This window comes from Hylobates moloch, unplaced genomic scaffold (genome assembly GCF_009828535.3).
Source record: "Hylobates moloch isolate HMO894 unplaced genomic scaffold, HMol_V3 SCAFFOLD_16, whole genome shotgun sequence".
NCBI lineage: Eukaryota > Metazoa > Chordata > Mammalia > Primates > Hylobatidae > Hylobates > Hylobates moloch.
The window spans coordinates 4,132,448-4,141,146 of record NW_026652291.1 but is presented as its reverse complement, the minus strand read 5'-3'; the positions used below and the strand labels follow the sequence as shown (position 1 = coordinate 4,141,146).

At 45.3% G+C, this 8,699-nt stretch overlaps 1 long non-coding RNA gene across 1 annotated transcript; it reads left to right on the top strand.

Annotated features, from left to right (window-relative positions):
• The first annotated feature begins 334 nt into the window (after positions 1 to 334).
• On the top strand, positions 335 to 2,555 carry LOC116456256 (uncharacterized). The gene is made up of 2 exons (XR_004244580.1): positions 335 to 516; positions 2,222 to 2,555. It is a non-coding gene; the product is annotated as an uncharacterized LOC116456256 (long non-coding RNA).
• The last annotated feature ends 6,144 nt before the right edge of the window (positions 2,556 to 8,699 follow it).

Genomic DNA, 8,699 nt, shown 5'->3' with positions numbered 1-8,699 from the left:
CTCCTGCCTGCACCCACTCCCCAGCCTTCCCCATCGGAGGCTCCCCTCCTCAGACACACAGGCCTGTCTGCTGCCCTCTGGTCTCTGCGCAGGCTGCTCTCTCGGTTCCCCGGGCCCATGCCCACTCCACGCTCCAGTTCTCAGCCTCCTCTCCCGCCCTCCACCCCAGGCCTCCTCTCCCGCCCTCCACCCCATCCCTCCTCTCCTGCCCTCCACCACACCCCTCCTCTCCCTCCCTCCACCACACCCCTCCTCTCGGGCCCCTGGGCACCCCCTACCTGCGTCTCCTGTCATCAGCACAATGCACTATTTGCTCATCCAATGCCAACAGTTTGCCCACCGGACGGCCCTGCTAGGTGGGAAGCTCCTTGCAGGCAGGAACCCCACCTGCTTGACTTTACTTTGGAATCCCCGCAGCCTCATACGGGGCTGAGGCAGGTCCTTCCGTCAAATGGGACTGAATGAGCGGCGCTTAATCCATCCGCCAAAGGCCCGTCTCCCTTGGGTTTTCAACAGGTAACATGAGCTTTTAAAAATGAGTCTTGTCAAATGAAGTGCCCTGATTTTCAAAGTTATGCCCACCCACAACGACAGGGCAGGGGCTCCCTTCCAGAATGACAGAGCCCTGGGGCTCGTCTGACCACTTCTCCACCCCCAGATTCCTCTCATCACCCGATGCCTTTACTTTGGGACTTTTCCAGGTCGTTCCTCACCTCGTGCAGCATTGCTGTGAGTGGGCGAGAAGGAACCTCGTGGTCTCCGTGTGCTCTGCGGGGACCACCTCTTCGCAGGGGCTGCCACCTGCCTCTCCGGCGCTGCATCCTCAGCATCCCCACTGCCCCCGGATCTCCTTCAGGGAGGTGCGGCGGAAGAGCGGCCCCAGCAGCCTCCTCCTGTGGCCCAGGCGCACCAAGGCGAGCGCGGCCACGAGTTCCGGCCCAGCGCCACCCAGACTCTTTGATGTGGGTTTGTGTGTGGGAGAGTAAAAGATGCACACACCCTCCGCAAGTCTAGAATTTGTGGTTTTTGTTATCTCACAACTTCATATTTGGAAGAAGTATTTTAATGTCTTATGAGTTGTGAATAATTATGTAATTCTGCCACTTTCTCAAAACCAAGATTTTTCAAACGGACTGCTCTAGTCTGGAGCTGACATCCTTAAGAGAACTTTGCTTTTTTTCCTGTGGGTTTTAAGCAAGAGCGTGCCAAATGAATTCTTTCGTCCGCTTAAAACAGTTCATTAGGGGGAACCATCCTGTAAAAGGAAAGGAAAGGAAAGGAAAATCCTTCCTTCTTCAAATGAATTCTCAAAAATTACTTCTGAGATGCAAATGCTGCTTGAGTGTTTGAGCTCCGTGAGAGAGTCCACTTCCCAACTTGTTTTCAGTCTGCTGTTGGGTGCTACTGAATTTCTTAAACATTGTGTTTCTCCCTTATCTGTGAATTAGCCATGTGCTCTTTGGAATGCCTTCCTGGGTCTTCGTTATTCTTCCTCAGTTATTTAAGAACCTAGGGAAAGCCCGGCGTGGTGGCTCACGCTTGTAATCCCAGTATTTTGGGAGGCTGAAGCGGGCGGATCACCTGAGGCCGGGCGTTTGAGACCAGCCTGACCAACATGGAGAAACTAAAAATACAATATTAGCCAGGCGTGGTGGCAGGCACCTGTAATCCCAGCTATTTGGGAGACTGAGGCAGGAGAATCGCTTAAACCTGGGAGGCGGAGGTTGCAGTGGGCCGAGATTAAGCCGTTGCATTCCAGCCTGGGCAACAAGAAGGAGACTCTGTTAAGAAAAAAAAAACCCTAGGGAAAGGGTCGTGAAGACTGCATAATCAAATGACACCATGAACTCCTCAAGGGTCTACCCACTGTTTTAACTTACTGCCCAAAAGGTACTTCTCATTCGAATAGCCCCCATTCTACCGTCATCTCTGTCAATCATCACGTCACTTGATCATGACATCGTTCTAAGCACCTATAACATCCCAGACCCTGTCTGAAGCACCAAGAATCCTGGGTGAATGGGACAGAAGGGACCACAGATCCTCATGTTGCTGTATCAAGCTTAGACTCTAGTGGCCCCAATGGCTGATCTCATGACATTCAAATAGGAGGCGATCATTTCATTAAATACAAACACGAGATTCTCAATAGTTAGGATGTGCTTATTTTTCCTCCAGGGCACAAGGGATTTTTTTTCTTATATGTATTTCATATCCCTAGCTGGAGAAATATCAAAAGAATCTGAATATCACCATCTGGAAGTTGTGCCATGGTCTCCAGTGGGCAGGATTCGAGCTGGGATTCTCTTCTTCCTCTAGCAGTGTATTTCTTCTGCTTCAAATGAGCACAAACACATCTAATTCCCTAATGGACCAACTCAGACCTAAAAGTCTCTTATTCTTTGCCCGCCGTCCTCTACTCACATAGATTCCTGGGATTCTCTAAATGCAGATGGCAGTGGGGAGGGCTGGGGATTCCCATCAAGGATATTTGATCATCAGTGACTTCACTTAACCAATAAATCAAACGTGTTGAAATACACACATGTCAGAAATGTGGTATGCTGTTACTCACTCAAAAGTCTGTTGGTCTGTCTTGGTTGCGATTGGGCAATGAAGCTCTAGGGACTTATTTCTGTTTCAATAGTCTGTAACCCCCAATCAATATTTCATTAAGTGTTACTATTCGTTCCTAGTATTTCCCCAAGTTTAACTTGTTCCTTTTGAAACAACTGGTATTCTTATGAGCCAGAAGACTATTATTTGAAAATGTTTCCTTTTTTTTTTTTTTTTTTGAGACAGAGTTTCACTCTTGTTGCCCAGGCTGGAGTGCAGTGGTGCGATCTCGGCTCATTGCAAACTCCATCTCCCAGGTTCAAGTGATTCTCCTGCCTCAGCCTCCCAGGTGGCTGGGATTATACGCACCCGCCACCATGCCCAGCTAATTTTTGTATTTTTAGTGCAGATGGGGGTTTCACCATGTTGGCCAGGCTGGTCTCGAACTCCTGACCTCAGGTGATCTGCCCGCCCCGGCCTCCCAAAGTGCTGGGATTACAGGCATGAGCCACCACGCTCAGCCAATGTTTCCTTTTTTAAACCTTCATTATATATCACTTTCACATTTAGAACTCTCTTCGCCTCCATCTAGAAATATTTTCATTTCTCTGGATGTGCTTCTGTCTCCCGCCGGACAAGCCTGGCGCTCCGGGAAGAGGACCCTGTGTATCCCGGCACCTGGCGCACAGGAGAGCCTCAATAGACACTGAATGATTTTTTTTACCATTGAAGTTGTTTTTAGCTCTCCCCTATTAGCCGTTAGTTAGCCGTTCACATTGTATGTGGAGTCTGTATTTATAATATAACATTAGCTCTGCCCTAAAATTCCACAGGACAAATTCCATTTGGAAACGTCCTCTAATTGTCATGTAGTGGTTCTGTTCAAACTGCAGGAACATTTCTAAATCCCACAGCTGTAACAGGCTGCCTGCCCATTACAGAAGGAGACGTCAGGCGGAAATTCAAAACACTTGCTACTGTGACATCTGCCCAGTGGTACTAATTTACATCCATTTGTATTTATTATTGTATAGTTTGGGATGTAATAAGATGCTGCCGTCATCCCCACAAGCCTCTGGAATACTGAGGAGAGGTATTGCACAGTCACGAAGCACACAGGCTCTTCGAGTTTGACCTCTGCTTTGAATTCCCACTTGACCCAGGATGAGGAAGTCTGACTGAGCAGCGGTTTCCTCATCTGTAAAATGGGTATAACGCCAGCACCTATTTTGCTGGATTGGCACCTGGAATAAATGAGAAAGCACAGGCCAAGCCCTCCAGCATGTAATTAATGCTAGCTCTTCATATTAAATTCCTTTAGCTTCAAGACAAAGTAATCAGAGACACTTACAGAATTACAGAAGAGTTTATCGTGCCGTTCTCTTTGAGGAAAACAGTTAAGCAGTTTTAATCCATTTTATAATAATGTCTTACATAATCCTTACTCAGAACTTTAATCAAAAAGGTTGTCTTTTAATAAACAAGATTCACATTTAGACTCTGTCTACACACACAAGCCAGTTTTAAATGTCACCCAGATTAAGTCAAACAACCGATAATTAACAATGTTTGACATGTAACTGGTTTTGTTTGTGGACCCAGTTCTAAACATTTTTTTACCAAGTAACCTTAAATATGTCATCAGATGGGTTTTTAGTAGACATATCTGAACCTAATTTTGTAGCTTAAAAATAGTATATTTTATTCACTTTTTTAAATATTAAATATGTAGGATATTTTAATACTCGGCCAATTCAAGTGTTGATAAGTAACATCTGTCAACATTTGCAATATTATCTAGCTCAGTTATCCAGAATAAACTGAGAATCTTCTGGATTTTTAAAACAATTCTCAGGCCCTGATTTACTAGGAGAGTTTGGGAGGACCTTTATGCAGACAAACAACTCATAGTTTAAGTTGGCTTCCGCTCCTTTCTAACACAAAGATAACTGCGAGGTGGAAAAATATCACTTTGTGAAAAACGACATCTTAGCAAAACAGATCTGTACAAGGCAGAGCTGGACAAAATATGTTGATTCACATTACCACCGACTTATATCAGACATTCTATCATTTTATCTGCCTCAAGCATTTATCAGAGTAAACTGCTGCAGAGTGCAACTGCCTCCTTGTTGGCTGGGACAGGTGTTACCACATCTATCGCCTCGCCTGCTTGTAAATGGGGATAGCCCGTTCCTGCAGCTAATCCTGGCAACACAAGCTCACCTTCACACAACAGGATTGGGAGGCTCTGGAAGGTTCCAAGGCCAAAGACAGAGCCAGGTCTGCTTGGAAGCCATCTGTGATCCCCGTTCCTACCCCTCCACCTTGCTCATGCCTCCCTCTGCAGCGACAAGCCTGGCACCAAAACAGCACCTGCCAGGGGAACTTGAGGATTTGGCTGGCCTGGGGCTAGAGCTGTCCATTCCCACCAAGAGGAAGAAGCCCACAACCCCAGTGGCCTCTGAGGCCAGCAGAGCCTGTGGTGCCACAAGGGAACAGCCTGTGTGACTGTCCTCTGCTGCACCCTGCACCTCTGACTCGGACTAACACACCAGGATCTTCTATTTCAACAGCAGTGTCTGTGGTCCTCTTTTCTAAGTGAAAGAGTCCAAGCTAAAGTTGGCTAGAGGGATCCTTGCAGCTCCAGAGCAGGTGTAGGGCTGATACCAGCCCTCTGCTGTTATTTGACAGCTTGCAAAATGTACAAACTGGCCAGATACAGGTGTGTGCTTGCATGTGTGTGCATACACACATACATCTGAATATATGTGTGTATATATCTACACATCATACTAATAAACTAATAACTCCCATGGGCAATAAATTTTCAAGTTTCTTTAGGATTCAGATAAGGAGAATGTATATAATCAATTAACACATTAATTATTATGCATACATAAACATACTAATACTCTTAATACGCCGTTTGAAAAAATATATTCAACCAGCTTAATTTTTCTAATTTTGTTTTTGTTAAATCCTGTTTTCTTATTAACAATTGATTGCTAAGCAGCAGGCACTGTGCTAAGTACGTTACCTGGATTATCTGGTTAATCCTTCAAATAGCTACATAGTGAAGACACAGATGTCCACGTCTTCTGCAGATGAGAAAAATGAGGGGTAATAATAAATAATTTGCACAACACAGCACAAAGCTGAGGAGCCAACACTGGACCTGACGAAGTCCCATTCTGGAGGCCATACTCCCAGCTGCTAAGCTCTGCTTGACTTCTCATTGAGCATCTCGCTTCTTAAAAGTTTCAACAACTCAGCAGTCTATAATCCAACTCACCTTCTCCGCAATGCTAAAAGGTAGAAGTGACACTTTTTTTTTTCTTTTCTCTTTTTTTTTTTTTTTGAGACAGAGTCTCATTCTGTCGCCCAGGCTGGAATGCAGTGGTGCGATCTCGGTTCACTGCAACCTCTGCCTCCTGGGTTCAAGCGATTCTCCTACCTCAGCCTCCCAAGTAGCTGGGGCTACAGGCACACACCACCACACCTAGCTAATTTTTGTATTTTTAGTAGAGATGGGGTTTCACCATGTTGGCCAGGATGGTCTCAATCTCTTGACCTTGTGATCCACCCGCCTCGGCCTCCCAAAGTGCTGGGACTACAGGCGTGAACCACTGCACTTGGCAATGCTTTCTTATAAGGGAGGTGCTTTCCCTATCCATGAGGGTATTTAGGGAACCATATAAAAATATATATGTAAGTTGTATATTGGTAATTGATAGACATAACACAGTTAGTTAAAAATGGCATCAAACAATAGAGTAACTACTTTTCATCCTTCATAGATTCAATACTCATTTAGCTGAGGTTTATCATTGGCCAACACCAGGGTTGAGCTCTGGGAGGGAGAATAAAAAGTAGTGGGCATCCTCTTCTCCCCAGGAAATCACACTCTTCTCCCCAAGAACTCACATTGATCATACAGATAAGATGTGTGTGGTATAACACTTGCTTTCCATGAAAATAAATTGATTAATCACTCATCGAAAATAGAGGAACAAATAATGAAAGCGTTTCTTAGGGCAAAAAATAAGAGCACTGGGGGTTTTCATACCCTAAAGGTAGTCCTTTTTCTAACAAACAAAGAATTGGCCACGTCTACTCCTGACATAGAGCCATCCTCCTTTGCTACCAGGAATAAACAACAATTTGACTGAGCCAAATAGCAGATGCAATTTTGCATGAAGCTAGTAATACTGTTTATGCTTTACTATTTTTAATATGCTATAAAAACTATTTGTCTTTTCAAAAAAATTTTTTTTTTACAGATTTAATGCCACTGCCTTAACTTTAAACCAATGGGGTAGACATTTCTCCTTCTCTTTTCAGGGGCAAATTTTGGAATTACTTTAAAATCAGTCTGATGCCTCACACATCACGGCTGCTAAACTTGGGTATTTGTTTTTCAGTGCGATGAGCTTCATGCTGAATACTGATTTGAAGTGTGGTTCACCACATAGACTTAAATTGTCCTTCCCACAACTTTATCTGAGAAGCCTGACAACGGTGACAATCACAGGACTAGTTTTATTGGGTGAGACTATTCTATGTGCAATTTATTCTGACAGGCTCCACAATTTTTAAGTGCAATTAAATCCTAAGAATTTGCCCAGAAAAAAAAAAAGTCTACCACGTTTAAAAAAAATTTTTTTTTGAAGAAAGCAGAAAAAACAGTTGAATTGAACAACTAATTACTAACTGGTTGCTCTCTTGAAAAAAAAATAAAAGATATCTGACAGAGCCTCAAAATCGATTTCATTATCTAGACAGGCAACTTTCTGGGTCTGAGAAGGAGAAGGCTTCCAGGAGGTCTGCAGCCACCTGCTTCAGCCACTACTGGTATCCACATCTTCAAAGCGGAGGTTTAGCCACACCCAGAGGGGGGAATAACACTTACAGAAAACAACGCTCAGAAATTGCCATTACCTGATTCCCCGCAGCAGAGCAGACCAGCTGTCTCCTGTACAGGTGGAAGCAGCTTGAACGCTTCCTGCCATCCGCACGCTCACTCCTCCCTCACAGTCCCAGAAATGGAATCCCAAGAGGCCGCTCAGGCAAGCCAGATAGAGCCACCCATGTGATCAAGCATTCAGGGCGTGAGGGCCCCCACTGCCATGGCCCAGGAAATACGTGCATCAGCATGACTCATGTCATTTGCTTGCCCTTGGTGAATTTCACGTTGCATTTCTAACCCAAAGCTAGGGTCGCAATTGTCTGGGGCATAGAGTCCCTACCTCTTCTAGGTATTCCACATTCCCAGTCTCTATTCAACAGGAGGCTAGCCTCACACTGAAGCAGCTATCCAGGTTATGCTTGAGAAATCAGATGTTTTTAAAGCGATGCCAAGTTGCACCTAACATCATGGAATATTCTCTTCATGTGAACTTAATTCAGTAGAAAACATCTTCAGCCAGACACCTGCAGCCGGCATAATCTGGCTATCTGGTGCCTGCTGCTCTCTCTACCCTTGCTGCTGCCCCAACCTGCCCCATATGCCAGCCCCCATTGAGGTCGATGTTTTCCCAGAGATACTCAGCCTTTTGGTGCTCCTCTCTCCTCCTGGTATACCCCATGCATCAAGCATTGATCCCCCCATCTCGTGTGCCCCCAAGACATCTACCCCTGGTAACACTAAAATGGACTTGCCTGTCTCACCCAATTTGGCTCTGAACTCATTGAGGACCACCTTGCACACTCCCCAGCACCTCACACAGTTCCTGGTACAGAGCAGGGCTCCCAGGGATGTTTGCTGAAGGTCTTTTTTTCCCTTCTGAGCTGCTAAAACAACAGGCATTAAACAGTCATCTGGGCCACGTTGTTGCTGTGAAATGTCCTTCTCTGCAGATTGTAAGCCCTGTGATGTGATGGTAGAAACCGCACCCTCCTTTTGTGCCCTAATATGGGCCAGTGCTCTGGGCCTACCAGATGCCAATAAATGTTGAATAAATGAATTAAAGACAATACTGATACAGACATCCTGAGAGAAAGCCAGAAAGGTCTAAAGATGAAGGCCTTCCAACATCCATGTGCACAGAACCTTGGGAAAGCTGTCCATCGGCGTCTCTCTTACGTGACTTCCTATTAAAGGTGCTCCGCAGAACGTGAACTGACCTATTGCAGTACAGCAC